Source organism: Piliocolobus tephrosceles, chromosome 1 (genome assembly GCF_002776525.5).
Source record: "Piliocolobus tephrosceles isolate RC106 chromosome 1, ASM277652v3, whole genome shotgun sequence".
NCBI lineage: Eukaryota > Metazoa > Chordata > Mammalia > Primates > Cercopithecidae > Piliocolobus > Piliocolobus tephrosceles.
Genome location: NC_045434.1, coordinates 78,524,186 through 78,542,382, shown reverse-complemented (window position 1 = coordinate 78,542,382; position 18,197 = coordinate 78,524,186).

Below are 18,197 nucleotides of genomic sequence, written 5' to 3'. Positions count from 1 at the left end.
GATTTATTCTTTCAGCTTGTCTATGCATGGAAAAGGTCTTTACCTTCATTTTGAAATGTATTTTTTTCTAGGTAAAAGTTCTAGTTTAACAAGCTTGTGTCCTCTTAATAGCTAAAGAATATTGCTCTGCTCTCCTCTTGTTTGCATGACTACTGACAAAAATCGGTTGTCATCCTTATCCTTGTTCTCCTGTTCATCTATCTTTTTTTCTCTAGCTGCTTTAGACTTTTTCATTTTATCACGTTTTAAGTAATTCAATAAAGATTTTCTTTTTTGTACCTCTTTCTCATTTCTTTACTCAAGGGTTGTTGAACTTTTTAGATATGTGGATTTATAGTTTTGCCCTTTATTCTAACAATATCTCACCCAATCATTTCCTTCATAGACTCCAATTACACATCTATTTGGCTGCTTAAAATTATCCTAAGTTAACTGATGTTTGTTCACTTTATTCAATGTGTCACGTTTTGGGAAATTATTATTCCCATGTCTGCAACTTCACTAATTTTTTCTTTTGCAATAACTAATATGCTATTATTTCCATCCAGTGTGTTTTATCAGACATTGTAATTTTTTGTCTCTAATAGTTCTATTAAGGTCTTTTGTATATCTTTCATGTAACTAGTTAACATGTTCAATCTTTTCTTATAGCTTCTTGAACATATGGAATAAATAACAACTGTTTAATATTCTTGTCTTCTGATTCTATCATCTGTGTCATTTATGGGTCAGTGTCAATTGATCTATTTTTCTTTTCTTTTCTTTTTTTTTTTTTTTCTTTTTTTTTTGAGACAGAGTCTCACTGTGTCACTGAGTCATCCAGGCTCGAATGCAGTGGTGCGATCTCAGCTCATTGCAACCTCCGCCTCCCGGGTTCAAGTGATTCTCCTGCCTCAGCATCCCAAGTGGCTGGGACTACAGGTGCCCACCACCATGCCTGGCTAATTTTTTTTTTTTTTGTATTTTTGGTAGAGATGGGGTTTCACTATGTTGGCCAGGCTGGTCTTGAACTCCTGACCTTGTGATTCACCTGCCTCAGCCTCTCAAAGTGCTAGGATTACAGGCATGAGCTACTGCGCCTGGTCAATTGATCTGTTTTTCTGTCCATTATTGCTTCTTTGCATGCCTGGTAATTTTTGGTTGGATGTCAGGTTTTTTAAAAAAATTTTATTTGGTATTATTTATTTTTATATTATTACAGTTATTCTAGGGAGTTTTGTCCTGGGAGGTGGTTAAGTTACTTGAAAACAGTTTGATCCCCTTGGATTTTGTTTTTAAGCTTTATTAAGCTGGACCAGGGCTGCATTTTAGTTCCATATTTTGAGAAGGAATTTTGCTCTTGTCGCCCAGGCTGGAGGGCAGTGGCATGATCTTGTCTCACTGCAACCTCCTCCTCCCATATTCAAGCGATTCTCCTGCCTTAGCCTCCCAAGTAGCTGGGATTACAGGTGCCTGCCACCAAGCCCAGCTAATTTTTGTAATTTTTTTTTTTATTAGAAATGGGGTTTTGCCATGTTAGTCAGGCTGGTCTCAAACTCCTGACCTCAGGTGACCCACCCTCCTCAGCCTCCCAAAGTGCTGGGATTTCAGGCATGAGCCACTGCGCTTGGCCTGCATTTTAGTTTAAGGTTAATTTTTTTCACCACTGAGGTAAGACCATTGTTAGTACTTTAATCAATGCTTCCTAAAGTATGCTTTCCTCTAATTATTAGGGACAATATATCCAACCCCATGTGAGTTTAGGCACTATTTCTCCTAATCTTTTGCAGTGACTCTTTCTCTAGCCATGGGCAGTTTCTTTTTTATTTATTTATTTATTTATTTATTTATTTATTTATTTATTTTTTATTATACTTTAAGTTCTAGGGTACATATGCATAACGTGCAGGTTCGTTACATATGTATACCTGTGCCATGTTGGTGTGCTGCACCCATCAACTCGTCAGCACCCATCAATTCATCATTTATATCAGGTATAACTCCCCAGTGCAATCCCTTACCCCTCCCCCCTCCCCATGATAGGCCCCAGTGTGTGATGTTCCTCTTCCCGAGTCCAAGTGAACTCATTGTTTAGTTCCCACCTATGAGTGAGAACATGCGGTGTTTGGTTTTCTCTTCTTGTGATAGTTTGCTAAGAATGATGGTTTCCAGCTGCATCCACGTCCCTACAAAGGACGCAAACTCATCCTTTTTTATGGCTGCATAGTATTCCATGGTGTATATGTGCCACATTTTCTTAATCCAGTTTCTTGATATTCATGTGCAGGTCAGTATTCAGCGGAGTTCTCCTGGAATACCCTCTCCAGATCTCCGGGGTTCTCCTTCCCGGAAGATCTCTCCTGTACTTTATTTCTCACTGTAAACTATAGCTTTGTTGACATTCCTGAGGTTTCAGCTCTAAGACTTTTAATCAAAGAGAATGCAGAGCTCTGCCTAGGTTCCCCTTGTCTGTATCATTTCCTGAAGCTTACCCAGTCAGCAAGCCAGAGTAGTCATTGGGTTTCTCTCACTTGTTTCCCATCTTAGCTGTGTTTAATTAAATTGAATTTGTTTTAAAGATGCCTCTATACCTTGAATTCCTACATAGTGAACTACAACCTAACTTAGTATGTAAACAAACTGCGACCTAACTTAGTATGTAAACAATAAGAACCAACTTAAGAGTGTGTTCTTATAACAAGTAGCTGAATTTCAGCCAATTGCAGGCTGCTAACTGAGCAGACCATGGCCATGTAAGGCAAATGCTGAGCTGTAACCAATCAAGTTGTTTCAGTAAGTCCTTTTTCTATCAGAAAATACTACCTGCCCACCTTGCTGGGTGCAGATCTCTGAATCTTTCTTGGTTAAAGGTGCTGCCTGTTTCATGAATCATTATTTGTGCAAATAAACTTTGCTAAATTTAATATGTCTAAAGCTTTTTTATTTTAACAATTATCATGATCCTTCTATTGTCTGAGACCATTTTTTTTAATGACACTGCTCCGTATATTTTTTTCACTTTTTACTTGTTTCATTCAGGAGGATAAATCCACTCCTGTTACTTCATATTTTCCAGAAGTTCAGGATATATTTTGTGTTTAAAGTTTCCTAAGTGTTTCTTACTGTAATCAATTACAGAGGCAGCATGCCTATAAAATAAAATGGAATGAATTGATAAATATATGTTGATATGGATTCAACTATCAGAAAAAAAAACTTTGTCAGAGTCACTTATTCCCAATGTAAGAGGGTGAGTGCTTCAGAATCTTTTGAGAGAGGGGAGGCAAAGGGAGTCTTCTTGAACTCTGATCAATTCAGTATTAGGCAACTTTTGCTTTATAATTGCTTTTCATCTTACAAAGTAATATCTTTCACACATGAGAAGGGTTTCTTAGTATGACAGTATATTCACTCCCTTAAGATTAGTTGTCTCTGACCATTTTGGCACCAGGCCCAGTTTCATGGAAGACAATTTTTCTGTGGATGGTGGAGGGGAGTAGCTTCAGGATGAAACTGTTACACTTCAGATTATCAGGCATTAGTTAGATTCTCATAAGGGGCCTGCAATCTAGATCCCTTGCATGCGCAGTTCACAATAGGGTTTCTGCCGGTCTGAGAAACTAATACTGCCACTGATCCGACAGGAGGCCGAGATCAGGTGGCAATGCTCACTCACCTGCTGCTCACCTCCTGCTGGGCAGCGTGATTCCTAACAGGACGTGGACCAGTACCCATCCATGGCCTGAGGGTTAGGGACCCCTGCTTTAGATAACAAACCAGAGGCTGAGTATGCTTTTCTCATTCATGGAGGGAAAGAAAGGACCACATTTCAAAACAATTTTCAGGTATCTATCCCCACTTTCTTTCTTCCTCTTCCTTGGGATTCATAGGTGGCAGAAACTTTCCATTAATATATATTTGGTATAAGATAATGTAATGATTCCGGGTTGCTCTTTGTTAAGGAGTAAAAACCAAATATTCAGCATTCATAATCTGAGTCAGAGGCAACAACTTTACCAACAGAGGTAAAGTTGTTATAATAAGATGATAAGATTCTAGACAGGGAAGGTATTGGTGGACTAAAAGCAGCAGAATGAATAAAAAAGATATGACAAAGGACACTGTCCCGAGAGCTGATCATTGGAGTTTAATTGGGTATTATTTTTAATGAAAGGAAGGAGGCAGAAATGCCTAGGACCTGGGATCTGGCTGATAGGGAAGAATATAGGGACTCTGAACAGAATCGAAGAAGGTGGAAGGTAAGATGACTTAATATGTACTGTGTGCTCATCTCAGCAATTTCAAAGCCATATAAATGACCTTCAATTCATTTTCTTAGCAGAAGTCAGCAAGCACTGACTGATCCCCTATTGCATGTAGAACCCTTGGAAGAATTACTATAGGAAAGGCAATGATATACAAAACAAGGCCCCTACCCTGAGAAAGTTAGAATAGAGCTGAAAGTACTCGTCCAGTAAGACAGCTGGGACACATTCCAAACTGGCATATTTATAATAAGTTAACACTGAAAAATAAACAGGACCATGAACAACATTCCAGGTACTTTACCTCATTTAATTTTCATGGTTACTCTATGAGGTGGCTGTTAACATTATGCCCATTTTACAAATGAAGCTGCGATGCATGTAGTGTAACTAACTTACCTGCTAACATGTAGCTAGTAAGTAGAAGAGCCAGGATTCAAACCCAAAGAGTCTGACTTTGAGGCCTTACCTCTTACTATAGTCATTGCCTATCACAAAGGGATATCAGAAATAATATTTTACTCTTCAAGGTGAGGACTTTGATTGTGTTAAGTTGTAATAAACATTCTTACTTATGTCTTATGTCCTCTCTTAAATGAATTTCTCTGGCCCAGAAAATGCCCAGTTAGAAGGAATGTCCTTGGGCAGCTGCAGCAAACTAAGGAGGCTCAATGGGTTCTTTGAGAGGGTGCCCATATATGTACTACTCCTCCGTCAAAAAATAGTCCCATGGGAGAGTCTGTTTTATGCTTCATAGTACTCCCATTATTTAGAATAGTGCCTGGCACATAGTAGCTGCTTAGTAAATACTCCTTCAATCAAATGAGTGACTTCGGAGAAGCTAGTCTGGGTTGAAGAAAATTCAAAACAGCTCTGCCCGAGCTGGCTTCCCTTTTCTCCCCAGTCTCCATCACATGTCCTCCATCTGGGATCCTGGTCTATTGAAGAGTTGCACAACACAGAAATGTATTAGTTTGCAGGAGAACTAGTTTTTTTCTCATACATAAGGCCACCTAGGGTCACTCAGTGTGGCCTCACATTGCCCTGAGGTTGGCCCTGCCCCAGGCACAGTGAAGGCAGCCTTGCTGAGTTGCTGGAAGCACTGGAAATAGCAGCCGTAATTCTTGGACCTGAGCCCATCCTAATCCCTCACCATTGGATCAAATGTCCCAGTAGAGAACAAATGAGACAGCTCCAATATGCCCAAGTACTGCCTTAAAATTCACACACTTGACCTGATTATTTGCTTCCTGCTTCGCAAAAAAAGTTTTCTGTAGAAAAAATGACAAATTTTACTCTTGCCACCGTTGCTACAAATGTTCCTATGTAGGTAAACCACCAGATTTTCAGTCGTTTTCAACTGCCTTGCCCAAAAGAATATATAAACTCACAGAAGACCAGGACTCTGGCTATGAAACCCATTCTCCCACATCATACATAAGGAAGCATTTAATAAGTGCTTAATGGTGATAATAATTTACATTTTGGCATGGACCCAACAGGATGCTACTGTAGAAACTGTTGAGCAGATTTTGATTGCCTCACACATATAACAGTTTGGCAGCCAGGGCAGGAAGGAGTGGTGTGCCCGAGAGCCAGGAGTCACAAGCTCAGAGAAAAGGTTTATCTTTGTACCTGGCCACTGATGACCACAGAAATTATGGATACAATAACTCCATCTCCTTGTATTGCAGATGCAAAAGTCTTTTCAGGTAAATATTTTCTTTCACATCAATACCACAAAATAGCCTATCATATAGACCCAGGCAGGCAGTAATTGGAATTCTAGTGTATGAAGAATCAGGTTGTTTACTTAATGGTACGTTTAAAAAAATCAACCTAACCTCGCTATTTAGACTTGCCACACTGTTAAAATTTTTAGAATATTTATTTAATGTTATCATTCAGCCATTTATTCAGAGAACAAGTCTCTATTAATAAATTGTTCCATGGTGTATGCTTTGAGAGACACGTAAGATGTAGAATCTAAGGTTCCTGGACTTAAATTTATAACCAACACAGACCGAGTGAAAGATACACTCTGGGATTCATATGTGTAAACCACAAATAGACAATAATTAAAGAGTAGTATTATATTTATTATAAACCAAGGTTAAATAGTTTATTTAGATAAATTCAGACATTCTGATGGAATGCATTTTTTCCAAAGATGTGCGTAAATTTAACCCATGTCTAACCTATCACTCAACTGCATGCTGTTCAAAGACATCACTAACCCGAGTGTGAGTTAGGACCTCATGCACAAAGCAGCTACTATAGTCCAGATGTTCAGGAATTCACTGACTCCTGATGAAATGAGATGATTGTTTTCCCTCCCTTCCTTCTTTCCTACTTTCCTTCTCCACTTGTATGGTGAACCTACTTGCTATGAAGCGCTATGGTTGGTGATAGGAATTCAAAGACAAATAAATGTCCCCTGCCCTCCCTGAGCTGATAATTGAGTACAAAAAACTTACAATTAAAAATATAACTGCAATATGCGGTGAGTAGGGCTGAGATTTGAATTAAATATCTTGGTGTTTGAGGGAGAAAAGTTTATTTGTTTTAAGAAATACACTGTGGTTGTAACTTTTTTTTTTTTTTTTTTTTTTTGTGAGACAGAGTTGCCCAGGCTAGAGTACAGTGGCATGATCTTGACTTGCTACAACCTCCAACTCCAGGGCTCAAGCAATTCTCCTACTTCAGTCTCCTGGGTAGCTAGGACTACAGGCACCTGCCACCACACCTGGCTAATTTTGCATTTTTAATAGAGATGGGGTTTTACCATGTTGGCCAGTCTGGTCTCAAACTCCTGATCTCAGGCCCACCTTGGCCTCCCAAAGTGCTGAGATTCCGGGCACGAGCCACCGCACCCAGCCAGTGGTTGTGTCTTTTAAGGAAAGTGTTGCATAGCCAGTATGATTGCTGATCAGTCCTCAACTAAGTGAATGGTAGAGGCAACAGGTGTTCTTAATGACTAATAATATCAGGGCGCCTTACATAGTAATGGAATACAAAAGAGACAGTGCTATATTATTATAAATCTCCCTCTTTTCAAAATAACTTTTTTGAAATATAACTCATATACCATGTAGTTCATCCATTTAAAGTGTAAAGTTCAATAGTTTTTACTTTGTTCACAGTATTGTACAATCATACTCACCATCAACTTTAGAACATTTTTATCATCTAAAAAGAAACCCCATATTCTAGCTATTGCTCCCTTATTTGCTTATCTACTTTCTGTCTCTAAATATTTCTCTGCTTTGGAAGATTCAGATCAATACAATCTTAAAATGTTTGGTATTTTATGACTGCTTTATTTCACCTAGGATAGATAATGTTCTCAAGTTTCATTCACGTTAATGTAGCATCTAACATCATTTCCTTTATGTAGTCAAATACAATATCCTCTGTGTATGTGTACCACATTTTGTTTATTCTTTCACTGGTTGATGAATATTGGGCTTTTTCCACTTAAATCTACTTCTGACCTTGATCCTGGTTGGGAGAATCAAGCAAGAAATAAAACCAGTTAGGCCATGGCCTTGCATTAGAAATTCTGTCACTGGCTAAGGAGCTGCAAAATCTTCCAACCCAGGAGAGAAGAAACACACTACATATTGTCTCACCTTCTAAAACACAAAGAAAGCATCCAAGAATTTCCAAGAAGTACTACAAAGTAATTCATTAACCAAAAAGCCACTTGAAGATTTTTAGTTTCTATCTCTTTTCGAGGTTCCAGTATGTGTTAAGGATGAGGAAAGAGGGAGTAGAGATTAAAAGCTAAAAGAGAATCTTTTAATAATCCCCATATTTGTGATATGAAGACTACTGTTACTATCATACTCAACAGTTCTCCCCAGGGGTTACAGGGGGCCCCCACTTGGGGATCAATAGTAAGTAGTGGAGACTGAACTAGCTATCACTAAAGATGGGGGGGATTTGGCTTCAACTCCTGCTGCAGTCCTTCTTAGCTGTGTGTCCTTGGAGACGTGACCTATTAACCTATGCTTTGGGTTTCTCATTCGGTAAGTGGACTACTGTTACACAGTCTGCATGTTTTGCTAGGATAATACATATGAAAGCTCTCTGTAAAGGACAGACTATAAAAATATCAACAAGTGTTATCAGCTCCAAATTTTCTGAAATTATTACATTTCTTCTCTAGGCTCACGCATGTAAGAAAGACTATCATTTAATAAAGGTAGAAATGAGAGTTCAAAAGGTTTCTAATAGCTCTTTAAAATCTTTTGTGATTGGACCCTCAAGTAAGCAAATCAAGTGCGCCTCTAATGTGTACCACGGTCTTCTAGTGTTTGGAGGAAGCTTACAAGAACATCTGTTGTTTCTCTGTATCCATTCAATTTACAAGCCTGAGGACCCCCAGAGAAGAACAAGCTGTAGGATGCATGAACTCATTTTCTAGAAGTAAACAATCTTCAAAGGGATAAGAAGCCTTTTAGTTTTGGAAATAATCAAAGAAAACAGAAGAAAGAACCTCCTGTCTTAGCCTATGAATGAAGGTATTTATCATGAGGTCTTAAACAAGATAAATTGTCCTAGTTAATTTCAATTTCATTAGAACTTCACAATCTAAGCTGTATTAGAAAGATCACTTGGCTTTATAAAATGAAAATGGCCACCTTGCTTCTCCCTTCCAGAGAAGGTAAGTGTATACTATTTTAGGGAAACTAGAGAAGCACTTGTACAATTTCTCAGGGAATCTTGACACATCTGTGTAACCATTGAAGGCTAGAACCGGAATATGGCACAGCAATAATATAGTTAATGTCTCCAAACCGCTCCCCACCCACCACATATCCCATACTATTTCATAGAAGAGGCAACTATGGACTGATGAAGTGGCTGATCCAGTGTTACACAAATAAGTTAGTAGGAGACTTAGAACTTGAAATCTGGTCTTCTGATTCTCTATCAAAAGCCCTTTTAACTACATTATCTTTATTGACTGATTCAAGCTGAGTGACCAAGAGTCATCTCAAATGTTGCATTTCTCTTGTAATTCATATTTTAAAGTCTATGAATCATATATTCCATTCCCCCATATCTTAGATTAAGCAATTAAGGATTAGAAACATTAAGAAATTCTTCAAAGTCATACACATAGAGACTGATGAGCTAGGAACTAGGAACAGAACAGAACCAATCTCTCTTTTTGTTTCCTTTATTTTTTCTTTCAGTATTTGTTCCATCACAGTGCCATTTTCTCTCCTAAATCTTTCAGCCATTTCAGAGTGTTTGAAACTTTCTGTCTTTTCAGGGTGTGACTATGGCCTATGGTCACCCCAAAGGAAGCCAACAAACACTAGAATGCCATGCTGGAATCACTTTTGCTTCTTTACTCGCACTTGAAAAAGTGCAATATGAGGCTTTGACATTAGGCATCTTCAGGCTTTTCTGTGATGTTATTTATGAATGCATAGGACTGAAAATGCAGTTAAAAGATCTCCTTGAATGTTAAACAAATCAATTTGGATAAACTGATTATATCTTCCCTTTCTAGATTTTAACTTGAGGGCAGAAATGAGGTAAAATCCATACCTAACACATTTTGGACGTATTGAATGAATGCACTCCTCTGGACAAAGCCACATCCTAGTTCTAGTCCATGTGATATGATGCTTTGTAAAAAGTGCTTTCAATAGAAATATGCAACATTGGTACCTGAAAACCTAGGATAATACATACCAATTTAACAAACTAAATTGCCTGATCTCGTCTCTTTTTTAATGAGCTTGTCCAGTTCTAATTTAATGGAAGAACATCAGTGATGAAAAATGAATGAGTTCTTAAAAGTTTACTCAGTTTGATTAATATAGGCAAGATAACTTAAAAACAAAGCAAAATCTCTCCAATCACTTTGGCTTCTGGGGTCATCATTTTTTCATTCTCTGGTAAAACTTAGCCCTATGTTTTAAATTTATTGATCTTCCTCAGTCTAGCTATAGTTCTCTCTCTCTCTCCCCTCAGCACCCTCTGCATACTTTTACCCCAGGACTTCCAGGTGCTTTACTTGCTCATCTCTCCAACTATGGTCAGACCTTGAGAGCAGGGATTTAGTTTTGTTCATTTATCAATTTTCTGTTCTTATCACACGAAGAGATGGCTTGGGATCAGCAGACATTTATTGATTGGAAAAATGTCTGTATAAACAAGTGAATAAATAAATATCACCAGTTATAATAACAAACAGGAAATGACTATCAATGTATTTCTAATTGCTAGAATATGAACAGAAGTACATATTTATGCCTACTTATGGTAGCTCATTCTCAAATCATAACCCACAAAATCCAAATCTTATAAGAAGCGCATAACAAAAAAGGCCAGAAAAAAATACTGTAACATAGCATTCAGTTTTCATCAAACTTTAGAAATACAAACTCTCCATCATTTGGTGAATCAGAGACAGATAATGGTCCAATCTCAGCCAAACAGTGCTATTAAAAACACAAACAAGTGAACTGCATGTACATTCCAATTTTCCTTGTGATTCCAATTAAGATCACATCAATTAAATACACTTATGATTTTGTATCGTGGAGTTCTTGACAATTGCCTAAAATTCAAGTTGACATTTTCTCCCTTCTCTGATAAGGAAGGAACATGATTGCATCACATTGATTGCATATTTAGCTCTCAAAGCAGCTGCACAAACATTATAAGAATATAGCAAAACAAAAAAAAAAATGTGTAGAGGCTAGCATCGAAACGCATTTTTGAGCATGTTGATTCTAATTGAGAGATGACTCAGAAATATGGATCCAGCAGAGAAGTGGGCACTGCGGGAGAGAATGGGATGATTTTAAATCCCCCCACCCCTACACATACCAAATCCTAACGTCAGAGTCATTGTTCATAGAACCTTAAATGAACTTTCCTAGTGATAGGTAGTGACAGCATCACCACTTCAAGCAGAATGAACACATTTCTCCAGTGCCAGGCTGCCCAGGGCATCGTCTCTGGAAGGAGTGTGAGTAGGGTTGGGCAATTGCCTGTTAAACATCTCTGGGAGAGAGGTCAGATTTCCACCGTTGCTGTCTTCTTACCTTCAGAAGAACTCACAAAATGCCTGAACGATCTTTAAAATAGCCTAGCACAACTTCCTAGTGGTGGCAATCACAAACGGTAACCTAGGTTCACCTATCTGCCTGTGTATTAACAAGTGATAAGAGCTTCAGCTATGGAGCCAGAATATCAGAGTGAAAATGCTGGCTTGCCTCAATCTAAATGGAATGACCTTGAGTAAGTTACTTCACCTCTCTGTGCTTTGTTTCCTCCTTTATAAAATGGAGAAGAGAATTCTAACTGTCATAGAGTTGATTTGAAAGTTAAACACAATAAGGCACATAAAGTATTTCAGGAGTATAGCTGTTCATCAATAAAAGATAGTTGTGATCATTACTGCTTTCACATGTTGTTGTGGCTATTATTCTGTTATCAAATAGATCTATGCATTTTCTGTTTGAGGAGCGCTCTTAAAAAATGAAACCTGCCCCCAATCTACAATCTTCCCTTCTTCCTAATAACGCTTCTAAGAGATGCCCCAGAATTGTAGGTAGGGCTAACAGTAGTCCCCTGTATAAGCCAATAAAATGAATTTTCTCAGATGAATAAATGTCAGTTGGGTTCCCAGATAAATACACAGAATTTGCCTTAAAGTGCCCATATGGCGACTAAAAATGGTACACACATAGTGATAAAATGATATATCGCTATAAATACCCAGTATAGAATTTCAGCTACATTTTGGTTTAAATAGACTTTTGGGAGCTAGTTTACAAACTTGCATAATATTATTATTTTGGATTGCAGGTAAAAATTGCTTTGTATAGGAACTTTTGGGGTGTGCTTTGTCTTTGTGTGTTGTATCTCATGCAGCAAGGTGGGCAGGATAAAGAGAATATCTCCATTTTACAGAATGGGAGGCAACTAAGATCAAGAGATCCTGTCCCCATGGCAGAGCTTCAGGGATAGACACAATACCAGTATTCCAGGTCCAGACAAGATCTCTCTGAGATCTCAGCCCTGAGATAAGGGAGGTTCAGGTACACCCTTCTTTCATTGCTCTTCTAGAATGCCCTCCCCACATCTACCCCATTCTCTCTGCTACATCTTGTTTCTGTTGCCCTTCAAAATGTAGTCCAAGAAAAAAACAAAGAGACAAAAAGAAAAATGAAAGGAAAGCCAGTGCTATGTTAGCTGTGGTTTCCTCTGTGAGACTGGGTTCCTGGTATGCTCATTTTCTTCTTTGTGCTGCTCTATATAATCCAATGTTTTTGGAATAAACATGTTACAGGATATAGTAAGTACATCATTATTTTTTAAACTGTTTTACAAATGTAGCTCAAATTCAACCATTTCATAAAGTCTTTCTGAATTAGCTCCATTCATCTCTAATCACTCCATTCATTCAGAGCTGATGGATGTGGCTCTTGACAATTTGTACATACTCTTCCTTTCTATTTCTATTCCTTTCCTTTCTCCCTCCCTCCCTCTCTTTCTCATTCTCTTTCTTTATTTTCCTTAAATTCATATTATATAACGGCCTCTGTGTCAAGAAATTTAAAAATCACAGTAGTGGTAATGAAAATATTCAAGTCGTTAAAAATTCAAACAATACCAAGGTTCATAGGGTAAAAGTTACATTAAAATATTCTTCTCCTTTTATTTTTAAATCACATTCTACTGTACCTATATGTTGTAACGATTGAGTTTGGTCATAATTTTAAATCTTTCATATGTAAATACATATCTGTATATGTTACGTATTTGTATGTATGTATGTTGTTTTGTTTTTGTTTGTTTTTAACAAATAAACTGGGAAACCAGTCTTCTTCCTGCAAAACAATTGTAATTACTACCTTGGGATGTTAGGGTTTCACTCTGAGCGAAGGGCATGCAGGTTAAAAGGACCAGCAAGCATGTCCTTTTCTGAAGGCCATGGGAGATCATGACTTTTATGCAGCCTCAGCCCCAGCACTGGTCTCACCATTTGGACACACGTACAGTAGTAGCACAAACAGGCCGTTGGCTGTTGAGCTTACTAACGACAGGTGCAAGTGCCACGTATCACATGTGCCCTCTAAAAATAGGGCTGAGAAAGAAAAGGTCTCATACCCATACCTCTCAGTGGCATATAATAAAATGTTCACCCTGTGAACACTTAGTGGAATGAACACTATTTTAACATAATATTGCGCGTGTCCATACTGACAGTTGTATTGAGCTCTTGAAAAAATCTGCTAGTTACATGGACCAAAATGTTATTTAAGGATCTCTTAAGCAGCTTTAGTCATCAGAAATGTCCTAAAGAAAGAAAAAAAAAAAAAAAAAAAGGTGAAAAGACTGAACGTGTTTGGCAGGATAAGATCTGGTTCTTTCAATTTTCTAAGGCAAATTCTGCCTGGGGCCTCTCCTCTCCTATCAGCCTTTGTTGGTTGTGACCTTTCCTTCATTTGTGAAACTTCTGCAAACATAAGGAATTTTTGCTGACTGTTTTGATAGTTCTGATGAAAGAAAACAATAGACTCTCATTTCCTTCATCCCATTTGCAGAGGAAAAAAGAACCCCAGCATCACTCAATAGTCCTACATAAGGAATCTGCACATATACCCTCTGTATCTAAAGTAAAAGTTGAATTTTTTTTTTAAGAATAAAATATTCTCTCTCTCTCTCTTTTTAAAAGAATGTTTCTATAGGAGTTGATTTGGGGAAATAAATTCTAAAGCCAGAACAACTAAACAAGGAGAAGTCATAGTTCCCCTCTAGACTGAGGAAAGTACCTTATCTTGGTGTGTTCAAGGAGAACATAAGTTCAGATAACTCAAAAAATGCTGATGTTGTTCATTTAGCAACCATTTAGATTGATCACTTGCCATATTGTTAGGCTCTGCTGCATTAGGCAGCATGGAAAGGGTTCCCCCATCATCTTTAACTTAGAGTGATGGCAAGTCCTACATAAAGGGATTATACAGGTGGTATTTTCCCTTGTACACACTCCAGATCTCTCTGCTTTGATAATCTAATTCATAACTGACATGATATTATGACAAGCAGAATTATTTTTACTGCTAAATGAAAGCATGGAAAAGAGTCACAATTAGGCAGAACAGCAGCTGGATATTTGATTATCAATTAAAAATTACAAAGGGTAGAACAGCAATATTTAAGAAAAATGCCACTAATCATTTCCAACGCCTGGTGTATGTATATATGTCTTAATCTTTTAGTAGAGTAGTTAGTTGCTTCTCCGTGAAAGGGTGCTTCTTTTTCCTTTCCTTTTCTCTCTCTTTTTTTTTTTCTTTTTCTTTTCTTTCTTTCTTCTTTTTCTTTTTATTTTTTTAGAAGGAGTCTCACTCTGTCTCCAGGCTGGAGGGCAGTGGCCGATCTTGGCTCACTGCAACCTCTGCCTCCCGGGTTCAAGCGATTCTCTTGCCTCAGTCTCCCGAGTAGCTGGTACCACAGGCGCTCGCCATGCCCAGCTAATGTTTGTATTTTTAGTAGAAATGGGGTTTCACCATTTTGACCAGGGTGGTCTCGCTCTCGACTTCGTGATGGATCCGCCTTAGTCTCCCAAAGTGCTGGGATTACAGGGGTGAACCCCCATGCCCAGCCAAGGCTGCTTCTTTATACTGTTTTGTTTGGAGGAGAAAGCGATCTAGCTAGTTGAGAAGCAAGTAGATTTAGATTGCAAGAAGCTGGAATTGTCTGGAGTAGCGTGAAAAAGACAGATTTTAGACGTGAGCCACAATATAAATTACCTATGAAAAATTTCCCAATAATTCAGACCCACTTCTGCTCAACCTCATCCGAATTCTACCATATTGGTGATACTCTGCACTGCTTTGTGATTTTTTTTTTTTTTTTTTTTCCTAGTTGTTACATGTGTTTATGCCTGGTCTCCTCAGTTTATGAGTTTTTTAAGGGCAGGCACTATAACTGTCTAAATTTTGATGATCTCTTATTGGGTTTTTAGTAAATCCTTTTAGATTGAGCTTGGCAAACAGTTGCTAAGAACGCCAGTAATCGGCCTTGCATGTGTGCACGCAATGTCTGAGTATGCGCACGCATCCTCGCCCTCACTGTGACACCGTGACGCTAGCCCGTCTCTTCCACAGCTGCTTCCTACCCCATGGTAGGTCAGTGACTCCTTGATAAGAGAGCATTCATTGCCTGTGGATCTGCCTACACCCTATCTAGTCCATGACCTGTACCTCCAAACATTCCAATTCACCGTCCAAGTCACAATTAGTTCCCTGACGGGGGAGTTTTCCCCGGCCGGAAGCACAGGGACTTAGGCCCACATTCCTGGATGCCGCGATTATTACTCGGCATCTGTACAGGGAACGTGGGTGCCTGGAACATCTGGGCTGCCTTTGGACCAAAACGTCTGGGTCATGTGCCCAGCCTCCCTCTTGTGACCTTCCCAAGGGGGCAGGGCAGGTCGGCAGGGAACTGGAACTATTTTTGAGAAGGCCACTGGCAGAGGTCGCCTCATCCACTGCCCAAGTACCCTACATTCTCGGTTCTCTAGGCCAAGAGTTTGTGGAGCTATTGAAATGGGAGTAAGGGAGGAGCAAGGCCAAAGGAGAGGAGGAAGAGTACGCAAACTGGCCCGGTAGGCGTGGGGAGCCAGGGCGCCCTATTCTTGATCTTAACACCGGCTCTGGGTGTTTTCAGAGGAGCCCTTGCTGGGTCCTATGCCTTAGCTGGCCTCTGTAACACGGATTGGAGCAACTTTTTTTTTTTTTTTTTCTTTTGTACCTAGCTAGCTGGAAGTGGGAAGACCGTTAAAACAATATTAAATTGCACAAGTAGAAGTGCTTCCTTCGGTTACAAAATTGCTAAAAATGTATTCAATATACAGGAAACTTTCAGCTGCATGGTTCTTTATCTTAGGTTTTGGCATAGAGTATTTATGAATTACCCACTTAATTTGTGTAGTGTTAACTTAAATTAGCAGGAGGCTATTATCTGAGGCTTTGTCTGAACTTTGAGTTCCTAGGTAACAAATCACAGCCTAACTTAGTATGTCAGACAAATCAAAACCTAACCAGAAGTATATTTTTTTTATAACAAATAGCTGGGTTTCAGCCAACGCAAACAGGTGAGCTTCTGCCAATCACAGGCAGCCAGTGAATCGCACCAAACCCAAATAAGGCAAATGTTTGTGATTTCTGATACAGCCAATCCAGTGATTTCTGTTCTTTGCCTCTGTGTTTAGCCAAACAAGCTCGCTGCTCACGCTATCTGGGTAGAGCCCTCTGAACCTCTTTTGGTTCTGAGTGATGCCCAATTCATTAACCATTCTTTGCTCAAATACACTCTACATGAATTTATTTAATAATGTTCAAAGAAAATTAATAAATTTAATTTATGTAAAGTATTTCTTTAAACAAAGATTATTAAAATATCTTGAATTACATTTTTATTAATTATATTGAAACAACAATCCTGAGAAAAATATATTCCAATCCTTGTTTTATAGAAACTGAGGCATAGAAAGGTGAAGTGACCTACCCAGAAAAGATTCATGATGAGAGCAGGACCTGATCCAGGAAGAGACAGCAGTGCTTTCTCTTTGGGCTATTTTGTTTTCTGAGGTCTTAAACCCATTTTAATTTCAGACGGTTGTCAGTTCCTGCTCATAAAATCTGTCTTTCCTCTCCTCTGAGTACATGTAAGACTACATTGCCCGTTCCTCCCACCCCCATCTCAAGGCTTACTCTCAAGGTTGAGTGAGCTTTGAGAGTAGTTCTAGATAGGCCAGAGGCCATCAAGAGCAAGTGCAGAATTTACTGAGTTCACTCTGCTAGCTACCTGAGCAAGTTCCTTCAGTTTCTTAAGACTCCCCGTCAACCTGAAAGCAAAAAAATAAATCTTTGGTTTTTTAAAAGCCACTGAGAATTTTGAAGTTGTTAGTTGCTGCAGCGTAACCTATTTTGACTGATGCAGGATCACAGAAATGAATTTAAAAGTTATACACCATAATAGCATTAGAACTTTTTAATTAGAAAGAGCCCAAGAGATAATTTTCCATGATGGAGGTTGAGGGCCAGGTTTTCTGGTTGGTTTCTTTCTACCTTCATATACTTTGAGTGCATTTTGACCAACTAAATCCTAGTTTGACAATGTCTCTTGAAGACATTACCAGGTGGTCTTTGAGTTATCCATCTGATTATCTACTGGGATACCTCTAGTAATGGAAAATCTGTCATACTCAGAAAACATTTTCTTTTATTTTTTTTCAGCAATCAGTGATTAAAAAGTTATTCTTTAAGCTAAGTCAACATTTTTCTGTAATGTATATTTAATTGTCCCTATTCTTTTCTCCAGAGCCACAGAGAACATGTGTCATTCTCTTTTTATGTATTCCTTTTGAATAATTTAAACAACATGAACTCTCTAAGTTCAACTTCTCCATGTTTAACGCTCTTTAGTTCTTTTAGTCATTCCTTATGTTGAATTATTCTGAGGTCCTTTATTATGTTATCTTTCTTACCAGGACAGGTTGAGTCTTTCAATATACTATTAATAACATTGTATCTGGAAGTACAATGTGTTATTGAAAGTGTGCTCTAACCCATGCAAAATAAAATGACACTGTTATGTTTGCAGTGTTCTGTTTCCATCAACCCTAAATTTAACAATAACAAAATCCATGAATTTTAGATCCGGATTCTTTCATCACCGTATTAGCTACATTCTTAACTTGATGCCATTGACCAGTTTTCATTCCATGCTATTTCTGAACTCATTACAGTCCATAATATAAAGTTTAACTGGACACTGGTCAGATGGACTTCTGAGGAGCACCAATGAAGGCATCAGTCTGGTAATAAAGATCCTTTGGTTTTAGTCATTAAGCATTTGTATTTTCTTCCAGCTGTGTTATCGTTCAGTTGCACTGCTCTATCCAATACACTA